The sequence below is a fragment of the Pseudorca crassidens genome, chromosome 1 (genome assembly GCF_039906515.1).
Source record: "Pseudorca crassidens isolate mPseCra1 chromosome 1, mPseCra1.hap1, whole genome shotgun sequence".
Classification (NCBI taxonomy): Eukaryota; Metazoa; Chordata; class Mammalia; order Artiodactyla; family Delphinidae; genus Pseudorca; species Pseudorca crassidens.
This window is the reverse complement of record NC_090296.1, coordinates 82,252,771-82,271,709: the sequence shown is the minus strand read 5'-3', so window position 1 is coordinate 82,271,709 and position 18,939 is coordinate 82,252,771.

Here is an 18,939-nt window from a genome sequence, read left to right as displayed (position 1 = left end):
TTTTTTCAGTAGTAAATGCTATAGTACTACACAGTTCCTGGTTGATTGGACCCACAGATGCTCACCCTCGAATGTGGAGGAAACAAACTGCTTATGCAAAGGGCCAACTATAAGTTATACAAAGATTTTTGACCATGCAGGCGTTAGTGCCCCTAACTCCTGCATTTTTCAAGGATCAACTGTATATCAAATCATTATGTTGTACACCTTAAACTAATATAATGTTACATGAAAATGTAAGGCTCTTAGTACCAATTCCAACCTGGGGTGGGGAGAGATGATTCCCCACACCATCAAGCAATTCTCTGAGGCAAGCTGGGTGTCCTACCATTCAATTCAATTCTGACATTATCTACCTGGAGATAGCGTCAGGTCACACAGGTTATGGGCTCATTTTTACAAGACTGTTCTTCCCCACATTTCAGACTCCAGTTGAAAGTCCAAGTTGTCACCTGGGCCTCTGATTGACTTGCCTATAGATTGGAGATTCCAATGATCTTCTCAGATTTGAATAATTTGCTAGAGCCACCCGCAGAACACAGAGCAATAGTCTACTCAATAGATTACAGGTTTCTTATATTGATAAAAGAACATATCTCAGGGACAGCCAGGTAAAAGAAATGCATAGGGCAAGGTGTGGGGAAAGGGCCTGGAGCTTCCATGGTGCAGAGCTGCCATGCCCTCTCCAGGCTCTCTACTCTTCCCAAATCCCCACCTTTTCCCCAACCTGGGAAGCTCTATGAACCCCATCCTTTGGGTTTTTATGGAGGCCTTATTACATAGGCATGGTTGATTAAGTCATTAGCCATTGGTGATTGATTCAACCTCCAGCCCCTCTCTCCTCCTCAGAGGTCGGGGGTGGAACTGAACGTTTCAACCCACTAATCACAGGGTTGGCTCCCTTGGCAACCAGCCACCGGTCCTTCCTTCCCTGCGGTCCAAAAGTAACCTCAGAAACATCACAAAAGACACCTCTGTTACTCTCACCACTTAGGAAATTCCAAGGGTTTTAGGATATCTGTGTCAGAAATGGGGATGAAGAAAGACTAAATATATATTTCTTACTATAAATCACAGTATCATAGAGTCATATCTCAATAAACCTGGAGGGAAAAAGTACCACATCTATCTTGTCATTGACTTGCCCCAAATCCTTCATTGTCTCTTCTTTGTCAAAGGATTAAGTTTTAATTCTTCACCCAGCATTCAGTGTCCCTATGATATAGTCCAAATATATGTTTCTAGCTTTATCTCAAGTACACCCTTGTGAATATCTGATACTGCAGCATATATTTATTGTCCCTCAGATACCAGATATATTGCCTAATTGCTTTCCCTGGTTCTTTTACAGCTAAAGTATACCACTGCTCATTGTTACATGTGAAAATCTTCACCATCTTTAAAAGTTCTCAAAAGTTTTATTCTATGAAGCTGTTCAGTTGTCCCTAATAGATGTCATATTTTCTGCCTTTGATTTCCCAGAATACTTTGTTTGAACCTCTTGCAGGGTTGTTATCTTACCGTTCCCTGTATTATGGCTATTTTCAACTTCTCTTATCTCCTTGCTAAACTTCAATCTCCTTAGAGATGGAGACTTTTCTTACTCATACTGTGGATTTAACAGTGCTTATCATTGTGCCTTCTATAAAGAGGGACCCAGTACCTATTCTTTCTTTGTTTTGAGTAACAGAACTCCTGTTTTTTCAGGGTGATAATGTGCCCAGCTAAAAATACTTACTCTCCAAATTCCCTTGCCAAATGGGTCAGTTCTGTACAAGGAGTTAAAAGCTGAGGCTTTCTGGCTTTCCGGTTATAGGCACCACACTCCTTTCAGCTTTGTTCTTCTTTGCACCTGGAACATGGACCTGAAGGCCATTATTAGGCTAGTCTCACAGTCACTAGATAATAAGCTTCAGGGTGAAGAATAAATTGATTCTGTCATTCAGCAAATATTTACTGAACACCTACTATAGTGCCAGGCACTATTATAGATGCTTCAAAAAGCGGCAGAGCAGAGGGATAAAAAGAGTCTAGATCCCAGATGGCATCATTAAACATTGAAACAGCTTTAACTGCTTACCTCCAAACTTCATGAATACCCTTTTCTTTAAGCTACCTTTACTAAGTTTGTTTGTTTTTTAAATTTATTTATTTAGTTAGTTTTGGCTGCATTGGGTCTTTGTTGCTGTGCGTGGGCTTTCTCTAGTTGCAGCGAGCGTTGGCTTCTCTTGTTGTGGAGCACAGGCTCTAGGCTCATGGGCCTCAGTAGTTGTGGCACGTGAGCTCAGTAGTTGTGGCTCACGGGCTGTAGAGCTCAGGCTCAGTAGTTGTGGTGCATGGGCTTAGTTGCTCTGCGGCATGTGGGATCTTCCTGGACCAGGGCTCAAACCCCGGTCCTCTGCATTGGCAGGAGGATTCTTAAACACTGCGCTACCAGGGAAGTCCCTTTACTAAGTTTTATTATTTTCTTTTATTTTTAGCTGAATGCATTTCTTATCCATGCAATGATGTTCAATTACTTTTTCTATTGAAATAATCATATGGATTTTCTCCTTTACTCATTATTATTATTTTCAAATCTTTATTAACATTGCATTCTTGTAATAAGCCCTACTTGATTGACATGTAGTTATTGTTATGAGGATGATGATGATATATACATAGATTCAATTTGCTCGTATTTTATTTGTGATTTTTGCATTAGATCCATGAGAACCACTGGCCTGTAATTTTCCTTCCTTGTAATGTTTATGTCAAGTTTGGCATCAAACTTATGCTGGCCTTATAAAATAAGTTGGGACGTAGTCCTTCTTTTTCATTTTCAGAATGAGTTTGCAAGATTATTCTTATTTTCTTAAATGTTTGGAAGAATTTACTGATGAAGCATCTGGGCCAGGAGTTTTTATTGTTTTAATTATGGATTCAGTTTCTTTAAAAGATACAGGACTATTGAGATTTTCTGGGTTTTTTAAGTCATTTTTTGTGAATTGTGTTTTTCAAGGAATTTGTCCATTTCATTTAAACTCAAATTTATTTATTATCTGTTTATTTATTATCTTTTTAATGTCTGTGACTTCGTAGTGAAGTTGCCATTTTTATAGTTGGTATTAGCAAGTTGTATTTTCTTTCTTTTTTTCCCTTGTTTAATCTTTCTTGGGGTTTATCAATTTTTAAATCTGTTTTCAAAGAATCATCTTTTTTTGCCTGTGTTAATTTTCTCTAGTGTATATTTGCTTTCTATCTTAATGATTTCTGTTCTTATTTCCTTTGGGTTTAATTTGATGTATTTTTTTCAGCCTAGTTTCTTGAGAAGGATGCTTAAAGTTTTGATATTTAATCTTTCTTTCTTTTTAACATAATGCATTTAAAGTTATATATTTCTTTCTCAAAACAGCTTTAGCTGCAGACCACAAGTATTGATATTTCAAGTGTTCATTATCATTTAGTTAAAAATACGTTCAAATTTCCATTGTAATTTACTCTTTGATGCATGGGTTATTTAGAAGTATATTGCTTAATTTAAAATATTTTGGGATATTTTAGTTACTTTTCTGTTATTTATTTTTAGGTTAGTTCTACTATGGTCCAAGAATTTACTCTGTGTGATTGTATCCTTTGAAATTTGTTGATACTTTCCTTATGATCTATGTTAGTAAGTGTTCCATGTACATTTATAAAAACCATTGTTGAGTATAGTGTTATATATGTATAAATTATATCATTTTTAATCATATTGTTAAAATGTCATACATCCTACTAATCTTTTTATCTGCCTATTTTATCAGTTACTGAAAGAGATATATTAAACTATTTAATTATCATTATAAATTTGACCATTTTGCTATATATATATACATACATCCACATACATTGAAGCTATGTTATTAAAAGCATAGAAATTTATGACTTCTGTTGAATTGACACTTGTATCATTATAAAATATCCCTCTTTATTTCTAGTCATACTTCTTGCCTTAGAGTCTTCTTAATCAGATATTATTATAGTTATATCAATTCTCTTTTGTGTAAAGTTGACATGGTATATCTTTTCTATTTTTTTACTTTAACCTTTCTGAGTCTTCACATTTAAGGTGTGTCTCTCATCAAAGTCAGATTTGACTCTCAATTCTTCTGCCCTTTATTAGTTAAAGCTCAATTTCCTGACTATAAAATATGTATATATATATAAAAGTTACTACTACAGTTGGTCCTCTGTATCCACAGCTGTGGAACTGTGGATATGGAGGGATGACTACACTATACTATTTTATATAAGAAACTTGAGCATCTGTGGATTTTGGTATCCATGGGGGTCTTAGTACCAATCCCCTGCAAATACCAAGGGACAACTGTACCATTAACTATTGTATTTAATAGATACACAATTGCACAATCTATCTTCTTATAGTTTTTTCCCATTTTTATTCCAAATAAATGCTATTCCAATGTAGCCCTTATTATATGATGATGTCATTTATATTAAGATAGGAAGAAAACATTTCTCTACTTTTGTTTGAGTTTCTGGTCCCTCATTATGAAACTAAATCTGGGGAAAATATTCATGTAATTGTACACTTCCTTCTTTGTAACACTGCTTCAGAAAGAAACATTAGGAAAGCCCCACTGGGACTTCTCTGGTGGTCCAGTGGTTAAGAATCCCTCGGTAATGCAGGGGATGCCCGTTTGATCCCTGGTCAGGGAACTAAGATCCCACATGCCGTGGGGCAACTAAGCCTGCATGCCACAACAGCTAAGCCCACGTGCCGCAACTACAGAGCCCATGTACTCTGGAGCCCACATGCCACAACTAGAGAGAAGCCTATGCACCACAATGAAGAGACCGCGAGCCACAGCTAAGACACAGTGCAGCCAAAAATAAACAAATAAATAAGTAATTTTTAAAAAGATTAAAAAAAAAAAAGAAAGTCCCACTATATGAAGGAATTCCCTGGTGGTCCAGTGGTTAGGACTCTGTGCTTCCACTGCTGGGGAGCCCGGGTTCGATCCCTGGTTGGGGAACTAAAATCCTGTAAGCTGCACCTGAAGGAAAACAAAAGTCTCACTATTTGACTTCCATGAGTTAGTAGGAGATATTCTGAAAATTTTCTGTTTATGAAGACAAAAAAATTATAAGCTATGTGTAAGCAGAAAAGAAGTGATTCATTCAAGATTATCATTTACTTCAGTTTGAGTGTCTATTTACACTCCATTCATCCATCCATTCATTCAGTCATTAATACATTTAACATATATTGAAGTTTCATCAAGTAGTAGGGACTGTGCTAGGAGGTTGGGGTACAAAAATGATTATGATAAAGTTTCTCCTTCTAAAAGAGAAGTAGGGAAGTCTAGCAAGTAAGAAAGATAAATATTAGGAAAATCTTATAGTATGTGATATATACAATGATAGCAGTATGTACAGGGTACTGTGAAAGTCTGTAGGAGAAAATGTAAACTTCCATCTGGAATACCCTCCTGCTTGTTTTTGTCTGTTTTGTGATGACTCAGATTTCCTAGCTGAAGGGACATTTGAATTGGGGCCTATGGAATGACTTGACATTAGAGGGTGAACCAAACAAGGTTTTTATATATAAAAAAAGAAAGCACCGTAAGTATTTTAAGCAGAAAGGGATTAAACATAGGGATTTATGTTCCTGTGAAATTACTGGAAGAGCTAGAAGAATGAGCTCTAGCCTGAGCCTCCAGTAATGCCTCACAAAATACCACCTATTATGGGATCGACTATCTTGCCACATTCAGGAGGTGGGAATTAAGAGATGTGCTGGACCTATTGATTTCAAAAACATAATACTGTGACTGAGACCCAGGCATCAGGAAGCTGGAATCAGGAAGCCATTGCTGCCAACAATATCTGTGAAGCTGGAAACTGTACTGGAATGCAGAAATAGCCATATCTGCACAACTTTCCTTGCCCATAGAAAACAAACACTGCTGGAATATGGCTTCTCATTCATTTCCACCTGATCTTTGAGTAATTGCATCTGATTGATGTAAACTAATTCACCCTCCCCCACCCCCTGCCAAACTCGTGCTGTAGGGAAGCCTGGGAGATGTGATTTTTAGCTTTCTAGGCTTTGCTAAACGAAGGAAGTTACACTAGTTAGAGGTGGGAATAAATGCAGAATGTGGATCAATCATCGAACATACCAGGAGAGGGGAATGGCTAAGATGGAGAAGTAGGAAGACGCTGAGCTCATCTCTTCCCACAGGCACACCAAAATTACAACTATTTACAGAGGACTATCAATGAGAACAACTTGAAGACTAGCAGAAAAGATCTTCTACAACTAAAGATTTAAAGAAGGACCCACAACGGGACTTCCCCAGTTGCGCAGTGGTTAAGAATCCACCTGCCAGTGCAGGGGACAAGGGTTCGAACCCCAGTCCGGGAAGATCCCACATGCCGCAGAGCAGCTAAGCCTGCGCGCCACAACTACTGAGCCTGCGTGCCACAACTACTCAAGCCTGCATGCCTAGAGGCTGTGCTCTGCAACAAGAGAAGCCACTGCAATGAGAAGACTGCACACCACAATGAAGAGTAGCCCCCGCTTGCTGTAACCAGAGAAAGCCCGTGTGCAGTAACGATGACCCAATGCAGCCATAAATAAATAAATAAATATTTCTAAAAATATAAAATAAAGAAGGACCCACAATGAGATGGGTAGGAGGGGCAGAGATACGGTATAGTTAAGACCCACTTCCCTGGGTGGGTAACCCAGAAATGGGAGGATTATCACAACTGCAGAGGTTTTTCCCAAGGAGCAAAGGGTCTGAGCCCCATATGGGGCTCCGTAGCCTGCAGTGGAAAGCTGAGCCCCGGAATGTTTGGTTTTGAGTAACATATTTGAAGACATAATAGCTGAAAACTTCCCTAACCTGGGAAAGAAAACAGACATCAAGGTTCAGGAAGTACAGAGAGTTCCAAACAAGATTAACCCAAAGAGGAACACACCGACACACTGTAATTAAAATGACAAAAATTAAAGATAAAATATTAAAAACTGCAAGGGAAAAGCAACAAGTTACATACAAGGAACTCCCATAAGCTTATCAACTGACTTTTCAGCAGAAACTCTGCAGGCCAGAAGGGAGTGGCAATATATATTTAAAGTGATGAAAGGGAAAAACCTACAACCAAGGATACTCTACCTGGCAAGGCTATCATTCAGATTTTAAGGAGAGATCAAGGATTACAGACGAGCAAAAGCTATAAGATTTCAGCCCCAAGAAACCAGCATTACAAAAAATGTTAAAGGGACTCCTTTAAGATGAAAAGAGAACTTCCCTGGTGGTGCAGTGGTTAAGAATCAGCCTGCCAGTGCAGGGGACACGAGTTTGAGCCCTGGTCCGGGAAGATCCCACATGCCGCAGAGCAAGTAAGCCTGTGCGCCACAACTACTGAGCCCGCATGCCGCAACTACTGAAGCCCACGCTCCTAGAGCCCGTGCTCCGCAACAAGAGAAGCCACTGTGAGGAGAAGCCCGCACACCACAACCAAGAGTAGCCCCTGCTTGCCACAACTAGAGAAAGCCTGCATGCAGCAACGAAGACCCAATGCAGCCAAAAAATAAATAAATAAATTTATTTATTTAAAAAAAAAAAAAGATGAAAAGAAAAGGCCACAACTAGAAATATGAAAATTACAAAAGGAAAAATCTCATTGGTAGAAGCAAATATACAGTAAAGGTAATAGATCAACCATGTATAAAACTAGTAGGAAGGTCTAAAGACAAAAATAGTAAAATCGTCTATATCCACATAAGTAGTTAAGGGACAAAACAAAAAACAAAGAGATGTAAAATACGGTATCAAAAACAGTAAATGTGCAGGGGAAGTAAAACTGCAGGATTCTTAAATAAAATGTATTTGAACTTAAGAGATCAGCAACTTAAAACAATCATAATCATAAACCTCAAGGTAACCACAAACCAACATCTATAATAGAAACACACACAAAAAAAGAGAAAGGAATCCAAACACAACACTAAAGACAGTCATCAAATCACAAGGGAAGAGAACAAAAGTAGAAGAAAGGAACAAAAAGAACTACAAAAACAACCCCAAAACAATGAACAAAATGGCAATAAGTATATATCTATCAATAAATGTAAATGGACTAAATGTTGCAATCCAAAGACATAGAGTGGCTGAATGGATATAAAAACAAAACCCATATATATGCTGCCTACAAGAGAGTCACTTCAGATCTAAAGACACATATTGACTAAAAGTGAGGGGACAGAAAGTTATTTCATGCAAATAGAAACAAAAAGAAAGCTGGGGTAGCAATACTTAACATCAGACAAAATAGACATTAAACAAAGCCAAAGAAGACAAGAGACAAGGAAGGACGTTATATAATGATAAAGAAATCAAGCCAAGAAGCAGGCATAATAATTGTAAATATATATGCACCCAACATAGGAGCACCTAAATACATAAAGCAAATGTAACAGTCTTAAAGGGAGAAATTGACAGTAACCCAGTAATAATAGGGGGCTTTAACATCCCACTTACAACAATGGACAGATCATCCAGACAGAAAATCGATAAGGAAACACTGGCCCTAAACAGCATGTTGGACCACATGGATATATAATATGTATGTATGCATGTTTGTATGTATTTACAGAACATTCCATTCAAAAGCAGCAAAATACACATTCTTTCAAAGTGCACATGAAACATTCCCCAGGATAGATCACATGCTAGGCCACAAAACAAGTCTCAGTAAATTTAAGAAGACGGAAATCATATCAAGCACTTTTGCAACCACAGTGCTATGGGACTAGAAATCAACTACAAGGAAAAAACTTCAAAACCCACAAACATGTGGAGGCTAAACAATATGCTACTAAAGGACCAATGGATCACTAAAGAAATGAGAGGAAATCAAAAAGTACCTGGAGACAAATGAAAATGAAAACACAACAAGCCAAAATCTATGGGATGCAGCAAAAGCAGCTCTAGGAGGAAAGTTTTTAGTGATACAAGTATACTTCAGGAAGTAAGAAAAATCTCAAATAAACAACCTAACTTTACACCTAAAGGAACTAGATAAAGAAAAACAAACCCCAAAATTATCAGTAGAAAAGAAATTATAAAAATCAGAGCAGAAATAAATGAAATAGAGGCAAAAAAAATTAGAAAAGATCAATTAAACTAAGATCTGGTTCTTTGAAAGGATAAGCAAAATTTGTAAAACTTTAGCCAGACTCATCAAAAAAAAAAGAGAGAGGGCCCAAATCAATAAAGTCAGAAACGAAAAGGAAAAGTTACAACTGACACCACAGAAATACAAAGGATCATAAGAGATTACTATGGTTATATGCCAATAAAAAGGATAACCTAGAAGAAATGGACAAATCCTAGAAAAGTACAATCTCCAAGACTGAATCAGGCAGAAATAGAAAATATGAACAGACCAATTACCAGTAATAAAATTGAACCAGTAATCAAAAAACTCTCAGCAAACAAAAGTTCAGGAGCAGAGAGCATCATAAGTGAATTCTACCAAACATTTAAAGAAGAGTTAACACCTATTCTTCTCAAACTATTGCAAAAAACTGCAGAGGAAGGGACACCTCTGAACTCATTCTACAAGGCCAGCATCACCCTGAAACCAAAATCAGACAAAGATACCACAAAAAGAAAATCACAGGCCAATATCACTGATGAACATAGATGCAAAAATCCTCAACAAAATATTAGGAAACTGAATCCAACAATACATTAAAAGGATCATACACCATGACCAAGTAGGGCTTATCCCAGAGATGCAAAGATTTTTCAGAATCTGCAAATCAATCAATGTTATACAACAGATTAACAAATCGAAGAAGAAAAATCAGCTGAAAAGACGCAGAAAAAGCTTTTGATAAAATTAAATATTGATTTATGATAAAAAAAACTCTCTGTGAAGTGGGTATAGAGGGAATATTCCTCAACATATATGCCATATATGGCAAACCCACAGCTAACATCATACTCAGTGGTAAAGAATTAAAGCATTTCCTCTAAGATCAGGAACAAGACAAGGATGCCTGCTCTCACCAGTTTTATTCTACATAGTATTGGAAGTCCACTCACAGCAATCAGACAATAAAAAGAAATAAAAGAAATTCAAATTGGAAAGGAAGAAGTAAAACTGTCATTGTTTGAAGATGACATGATATTATATATGGAAAAGTCTAAAGATGCCACCCAAAACTATTCATCAATGAATTTGGTAAAATTGCAGGATAGAAAATTAATACAAAGAAATCTGCATCATTCCTGTACACTAACAACAAATCATCAGAAAGAGAATTTAAGAAAACAACCCTATTTACAACTGCATCAAAAAGAATAAAATACCTAGGAATAAATCTAAGTAAGGAGGTAAAAGATCTGTACTCAGAAAACTGTAAGATGCTGATGAAGGAAACTGAAGATGACACAAATAGATGGAAAGAATGCAGACTGATAATACTCCTTAAGAATATCTGTGTGTTCATGGACTGGAAAAACTAATATTGTTAAAATGACCATGCCACCCAAGGCAATCTACAGATTCAGTGCAATCCTTATCAAAATACCAACGGCATTTTCCACAAAACTAGAATAAATAATTGTAAAATTTGTATGGAACCACAAAAGACCCAAAATAGCCAAGACCATTTTGAGAAAGAACAGAGCTGGAGGAATCACATTCTCTGACCTCACACTCTCCTAGAAAGCTACAGTAATCAAAACAGTATGGCACTAGCACAAAAATACACACATAGGTCAATGAAACAGAATTGAGAGTCCAGAAATGAACCCACACTTATATGGTGAATTAATCTACAACAAAGGAAGAAGAATATACAATGGGGAAAAGATAGCCTCTTCAATAAATGGTCTTGAGAAAACTGGACAGCCACATGCAAAAGAATTGAACTGGATGACGTTCTCACACCATATACAAAAATAAACTTAAAATAGATTAAAGACTTAAATGTAAGACCTGAAACTGTAAAACTTCTAGAAGAAAACATAAGCAGTATACTCTTTGACATTGGTTCTAACAATATTTTTTTGGATATGCTTCCTTAGGCAAGGGACACAAAAGAAGAAACAAACAAATGGGACTACATCAAACTAAAAAGCTTTTGCACAGTGAATGAAACTATCAACAAAATGAAAAACCTGCCTACTGAATGGGGGAAGATATTTGCAGTCAATATACCTGATAAGGGGGAACTTCCCCAGTGGCACAGTGGTTAAGAATCCACCTGCCAAAAAAAAAAAAAAAAAAAATCCACCTGCCAATGCAGGGGACATGGGTTCGATTGCTGGTCTGGGAAGACCCCACAGGCCGTGGAGCAACTAAGCCCATGTGCCACAACTACTGAGCCTGTGCTCTAGAGCCTGTGAGCCACAACTACTGAGACCATGCCCCCTAGAGCCTGTGCACTGCAACTACTGAGCCCACATGCTACAACTACTGAAGCCCGTGTGCCTAGAGCCCATGCTCCACAACAAGAGAAGCCACCACAATGAGAAGCCCGCGCACCGCAACGAAGAGTAGCCCCCACTTGCCACAACTAGAGACAGCCTATGCACGGCAATGAAGACCCAACACAGCCAAAACATATATATATTTATGTATATAAATATATTTATATATTTATATACAATGGAATACTATGCAGCCATAAAAAAGCACGAAATCTTGCCCTTTGCAGCAACATGGATGGACCTGGAGGGTATTATGCTAAATGAAATGTCAGAGAAAGACACATACTGTACAATATCATTTATATGTGGAATCTAAAAAATAAAACAGGGGCTTCCCTGGTGGTGCAGTGGTTGAGAGTCCTCCTGCCAATGCAGGGGACACGGGTTCGGCCCCGGTCCGGGAAGATCCCACGTGCCGCGGAGCGGCTAGGCCCGTGAGCCATGGCCGCTGAGCCTGCGCGTCCGGAGCCTGTGCTCCGCAACGGGAGAGGCCACGACAGTGAGAGGCCCGCGTACCGCAAAAAAACAAACAAACAAAAAACACAAATAAAACAAATGGACAAACATAATAAAACAGAAACACAGTCATAGATAACAGGTGGTTGCCAGAGGGGAGGAGCCTGGTTGGGGGGGATAAGAGAAATAACTAAGGGAGATTAAAAGGTACAAACTTCTAGTTACAAAATAAATGAGTCATGGGTGTGAAATGTACAGTGTGGAGAATATAGTCAATAATTACATAGTATCTTTTTATGGTGACAGATGGTAACTAGACTTATCGCGATGATAATTTTGAAATGTAAAGAAGTATCAAATCACTATGTTGTGCACCAGGAACTAACAGTGTTGTAGGTCAACTATACTTCAAAAACAGAAAAACTCTTAGACAAAGAGATCAGTATTGTGGCCAGAGGTGGTGGTAGGAGGAGGGGGAATTGGATGAAGGTAGTCAAAGGTACAAACCTCTAGTTATAAGATAAATAAGTACTAGGGATGTAATACAAGGTGATACATATAATTAACATTGCCATATGTTATATATGAAATTTGTTAAGAAAGTAAATCCTAAGAGTTCTCATCACAAGGAAAAATTTTTTTCTATTTATTTTATTTTGTATCTATATGAGATAATGGATAGTCACTAAACTTATTGTGGTAATCATTTCATGATCTATTGTCAAGTCATGTCAAATATGTCAATATATGTCAAGTCATATCAAATCATTGTGCTGTACACCTTAAACTTATAGAGTGCTGTATGACCATTATATCTCAATAAAACTGGAAGGAAAACATATACGAGGGGAAGATGAGGTGGGAGTAGGAGGGTCAGATGGAGAGATTAGTACATCAAAGGGAGGCAAAATAACACAGAGATTTGGGAAATTTCTGGGATGGCTGGAAAGGAAAAACAACAAAGGATGTTTCTGGAAGGAAGTATCACCCAGATGATGAGAATGGACTTGGAGAAGGTGGCAGAAGAGGAATATTAAACTTAGGCAGACCAACCAAGAGGCTATTGCACTAATCAAGGTGAGTGATGATGGTGGTCTGAACTAAGACTGCAGTGATAGAAATGGAGAAAAGAGACAATTCGGGGAGTTAGTTAAAGTATCATGATCATTTGTATCATATACTCTTCTTTTCTAATGGTGATTTTTCTCTCTGGAACGCCTACTTTGTTCTAGATTTTTGCTTGTTTTAATATAAGACTTACAGAATATATTGTTCTAGCCCATGGTGATTCTCAGTTTTACTGAATATCTGCAGCAGTTGTGGTTAATGCTGTTTCTACCCTCATGTAGTTTCATATATTGGTTGTCTTCCCAATTAGAAAGGAAACTCCTAAACAGCAGAGGTCACATTTTATACTCACTTAATATATTAGGATGTAACATTTGAAAATTTTGACTAAAGTACATAGAGTCAATAGATACATTTCCTGGAGAGGTTCCAGATAAAGAGGTGAAGTTTCAAAGGTTATGTCTCAAAACAGATCACATGACTTACAACACTTACCTACACTGAGGATCGAAAGAATAAGCCTGAGGAAGAATTTTAAAGAAAATTTCTCTGGAGAGATCTGGGCTGGGATTCTAACTTTCTAACTTTCCCCAAGGGGGCAGGATGAGGTACCTTCACCTTATCTTAAGCTCAGTGCAAAGGTCTTATTAGCAATGCTTACTGAACTTGATAGGAAATTAGGATAGAGAGAAGACCAGAGTTTTCCTCGTGTTTGAGAAATCTAAAAGGCATCAGACAGCCTGGTTTGCTTTAGATGGAGGAATTGGGGGAGTGTGCATGACTCATATCAAGGGAATCTCGGATGAGAAATCCTCAGTGATAGGGCTCTTTCTAGGAGTCTGCTAAATAGCTCGTAAGAGTCAGTGTTATTCACCAGAGTGCAAAACCATTTTATGATAGTACTAATTAGGTGAGAGTTTTCCTGCTCTTCACAGTCTCTCCTCTCTCTTCTCATACCCTTTGGCCTTGGAAGAAGGGATCACAACTAGGTTAGCAAAATGGAGAAGGGGAAGAACAAGGAAGAAGGACTCCCCCTCCTCTACCCAACCACTTTCCTGACCTCCTACCCATCAAAAGCCTTACAGGAGGCGGGAGGGAGGAGTTTTAATTCTATATCCAATTTGAAGTTTTGATTATTACATGTAATTAGATACTCAATTATGAATTTGAAACTGTATTTGCAACTTGAAAGGACAGTTGGATTTTTTTATTACGTGAGTGATAAGAATAATAATAGGACTTTTCAGTTTTCGTCCCACTCAGAAGAAGAATGTTCCTGATTGATTAACCTTTAAAGGGAAAATGTGAGACAATATAAAGTTGCTTGGTGATTATACCCCATGAATCCTGTTCGGTAAACTAGTGGATAAACTTTGTCATTCCCAGAGGAACTGCTGGTGCAACCCTGGTCAGTAAGTGGAAAAGGCAACATGGTTTGGTATAAAGAGGCTTCTGCTACATTTTAGCTATGTGGTCTTGTGAAACACACCTAATTTCTACAAATCATTGTTTCCTAATCTGTAAAATAAAGTGAATACATACTACCTGCCTTTTTGACTTCACAGTATGGTTAGGAAGATCAAATAAGATCGTATACTTGAAAATGTTCCTAAATTCCAGAACATATTCAAAATCAATTAAGTACTTGAGGATTAATGTACCTTGACTAGGTGGTACTTTGAAAGCTCATAAAACTTTTCCTTTTGCCCATGGACTGAGCCATCCTAAACCCATAGCCAAATAACAACAATTGAAGAAGAAGAAAACTCCAGAGAAGGCTATTCCACCGAATCCCCAGTGGCCCCTTCCTTTTACTAACACTGCCAGGATAATCTGTTCTGCCTGAGTATTCTTAATGTTTATCACCACTTAGAAAAGCCACTGACAACTTAGCACCAATGAAAGTTTTCTTCCCTCATCAGTTCTTCAGCACCTTCTCCAGCATGAGTGTTGAATTGCTGGCCAATTACTTGGAAACTGAAGTGAGCCCAAGAGAGTCAGTGAATTACTAAGAAAATCATTTACATAGGGAGGTAATGTCAATGGAGAAGGCTGATTGAAAAAATGTCTTCATTATTCTCATAGAAGGGCTGGGAAAGCAGAACAGAGTGTGAGGAAGAGACCGAGGAATGACTTTTCTTGTCAAAAACAAGGAAAACAGTATGAGCATCTCACAGACAATACGATATCTGTTTGTAGTTATGGCGTGGGATCTCCCTGACAAAACCGGTGGAAAACTGGCTGCTGCTAGTTGAAAAGTATTCTAGCGGCGCTTGAATGTGGCATTGCTCTGTGGTACTGTATAGAATTAAAAAAAAAAAAATGGGGTTATTTGTGTAAGCAAATGGACCATGAAATCTAAGGGATGCTTGAGTTTCTGCAGGAAACCATTCCCCTTCTCCCTCTCCCCAGAGTGTTTCAAACTTAAATTTTAAGCTTCTTGAAACCAGTGATGATGAATTCCACCACCTCCACCATCACACCACATCTGTCTGCTTTTTCTCCTGTGAGTGGTGCCATTTAAAAGAATATAAACCAGCTCTTCCATTACTTCCTAGGAGCTTATGCTCTAAAATGAACTTTGTATTCACAGACTGGTAAGAGAATAAGTACACTATGCAACAGAGGGGCTCAAGGAATGGAAATGATGGTTAGAAATTCTATTAATTATTCTGCATTCAGATGTTAAAAGTGATATATATATATGTATATGTGTGTGTACATATATATGTGTGTGTGTGTGTGTGTGTACTGGAATGGTTGAGGACTGGAGGGCAGTGTAAGGGTGCTATTTTAGTTGGTGGAGAGATGAGATGTTATCTAAAGTCAAAAGAAAAAAATAATACTCCTTAAGTATAATATTTGAAGTTCGAACAGTAATGAAGAAATGACTACAAATAATGACTACAAATAAGTTAACTCTACAAACTAGGAAAGAAGGGGGAGGAAGTAGAATTGAGTTAAAGTGCTTTATCTTTTATGGTGGACAGCCAAAAATACTGTCTAAAGTCGACAAGTCAAGACACAGAAGTATAAAATTTTTTGTGGTGATGGAAGTGACTATCTTTGGTTATAAACACAAGAGCAGTGGCTTCCCTAGGGGCTGAAGCAGGGCTTCAGGGGGCAAAATGTACAGAGGAGGTGGCCTCTTCTCCCCACCCTCTTCCATTCAACTGGAACAACTCTGCTTTTTATCTGTTTTACATCTTGGGTTACAGTGAAATATTTTACTGAAAAAAAAAACGGTCCCTTGGGCTTCCCTGGTGGCGCAGTGGTTGAGAGTCCGCCTGCCAATGCAGAGGACACGGGTTCGTGCCCCGGTCCAGGAAGATCCCACATGCCGCGGAGCAGCTGGGCTGGTGAGCCATGGCCACTGAGCCTGCGCGTCTGGAGCCTGTGCTCCGCAACAGGAGAGGCCACAACAGTGAGAGGCCCGTTTACTGCAAAAAAACCCAAAAAAAACCAGAAAAAACGGTCCCTTGTTTTTAAAATGTTTGGAAAACATCATCTAGGATAAGATGCATCCATTAAAAAGATTTGGATTAAAAACGTAAATTTCGGTAGGGCCAAAGAAATTACAGAGAAATGTAAGGGATAATACTTAAGCATAATACATATCCATATGATCTCTCTTTTGAAAACGATCCACTTCCATAGACGTGCTGCCCCAGAAACCATGATTTCCCACCTGATCACGCCATCACTTACTGAACCAAGAGTGAAGAGCTCATGGAAGTTTGGTTGTTTTAAATGTGGGTTCTTAGGTTCTAGACTCTGGGATTTGAACTGAGTTGATGTATACTTGGGAGCTGTGGCTGTCATGGTCATTTTCCAGGAAGACAATAAAGAAGTAGAAGAAAGCAAACAGTGGGGAAAGAGGTATTAAAGAGCGCCAGAGACGAAAATTTCCCCTTCTTTGCATTTCGCAGTTCCCCATCCCTGAGGAAACTATTGGATTTCATTATCTGAGATCTTTCCATAAAACCTCCATTATGTTTGTCAAGTGTGCATGGGACTTTTTTCCTTGGAACCAGCAATAAAGGAAGAGAAGAGAAGGGGAGAAAGGCTTGACTAATATATAGAAGGGAACTCATAGAAACTTGGGGAGAGAGCTTAGAATGATTTGAAGGTGATAGGGGCAGTTAATGAAACTAGTACAAGAGAAAATCGTTAGAATTCAGAGAGGCTCAGATGACTGACATTGAAAGGGCACAGCCCATGAACATCTGCAAGGTGACTTAGTTGCTGGGGCTCAGAGAACCTATGCGATGAGGATCTGGTGACCGGGAAGACCTAAAACCAAAAAGTCTATCAAGGGCATGGACAGAAAAAGACTTTTACCTTTCCTAGGGACAGAGAGAACGAAGGGAAGTACCTTACCATTGGATTGGGGTTAGAAGTAGAAAGAATAAATAAAAGATAGTTACAGCTACAGATAGAGCCAGCTGTTTAGAAATGATGATAGGAAGCCAGGGGTGACTAGCATGGACCGAGTAGTGCTTGAATCTATCAAATTAATTGCACTGAGAAATCTGTTTGTATGTGACTTACCTAATTTGTACATGGCTTTTATCATGACATTCCTATAAAGCATAGTGATAAAATAGTTCAGTAAGCCAGATGCTTGGTCCACCTGGTTCCATGAATTAGACTCAATTCAACCATCCATAGCTTCCCAAGTTTCATTCCAAAACCCACCGCAGTTCTTGGCAGAAGAAGGGTCTGTTGGTTAATAGGCTCTACACAGGAGGTGCTGCATAAACAGGCAGCAAACATTTGCTCTCTTCAGAAATGCTGCAGCCTAGTGAATTATCGGGGGTGGGGGGTTGCATTGTAAAAGGGAATACTGAGGGTATAAAAGACTCACCCCAGTATTTTGGTGTACAGGAAAAGTTGCTGCAATACAACGCTATGCACCTCTGGGAAATCTCTTTGTCTTCCTGGACTCTCATTTCTCTAGTGATGGGGAAGACACCAGAAGAGCTAGCATGCCATTTCTTCTCTTCCTTCCTTCCTTCCTTTCTTTTCTTTCTTTTTCTCTCTCTCTCTCCCTCCCTCCCCCCCCCCTCCTTCCTTCCTTCCTTCCAGCTGCGCTGGGTCTTAGTTGCAGCACACGGGATACTAGTTGCAGCATGTGGGTGTCTTAGTTGCGGCATGCAGACTCTTTAGTTGCGGCATGTGAAACCTTTGCTGTGGCCCCTTTGCTGTGGCATGTATGTGGGATCTAGCTCCCCAACCAGGGATCAAACCCGGGCCCCCTGCATTGAGAGCACGGAGGCTTACCCACTGGACCACCAGGGAAGTCCCATGCCATTTCTAAAAGGATCTGGCCCCTGACCCCAATACTTGAGGTAATTACCTACAATGCAGCTTTGTTGATCAAGTATCAAATACTTCCAGGTCATGAACATATTCAGGAAGACCACTGCCTTTCAAGAGGTAGATAGAGAGTAAAAGAACATCTTACTACTTTTAGAAAATCACAAACATAATACACCTTCCTTTAAATGTGTTAAAACCTAATGCTGCTTTCCTAATCTATAGATTTATAGAATTCTGTAAATATCCTACACTAATATCAATTGCATAAGCACTATTAAAGAAACATTTGACTCAACCTTGGAAAAAGGTTTCCTTCTTCTGAGTAGGAGAAAAGAAACTGCTAGTATTTCTTATTTGGCTGTCACAAGCATATTTGCACACACCTATTTATTTAAAAGTATTTGCCTTTGCCCTAAAGGTGCATTTTCTTTTGAAATCAGTAAGGTTACCTCCACAGTCTTATTATTTTGACCAATACGTGCTGTTGTTCAGCGAAACATTCAGGAGAAATCATTAAATGGATAAGCAGTCTGTGAATTTGCAATTGTGTGCTATATCACCTGCTATATCACCTTTCGTACTCCATGTTCTG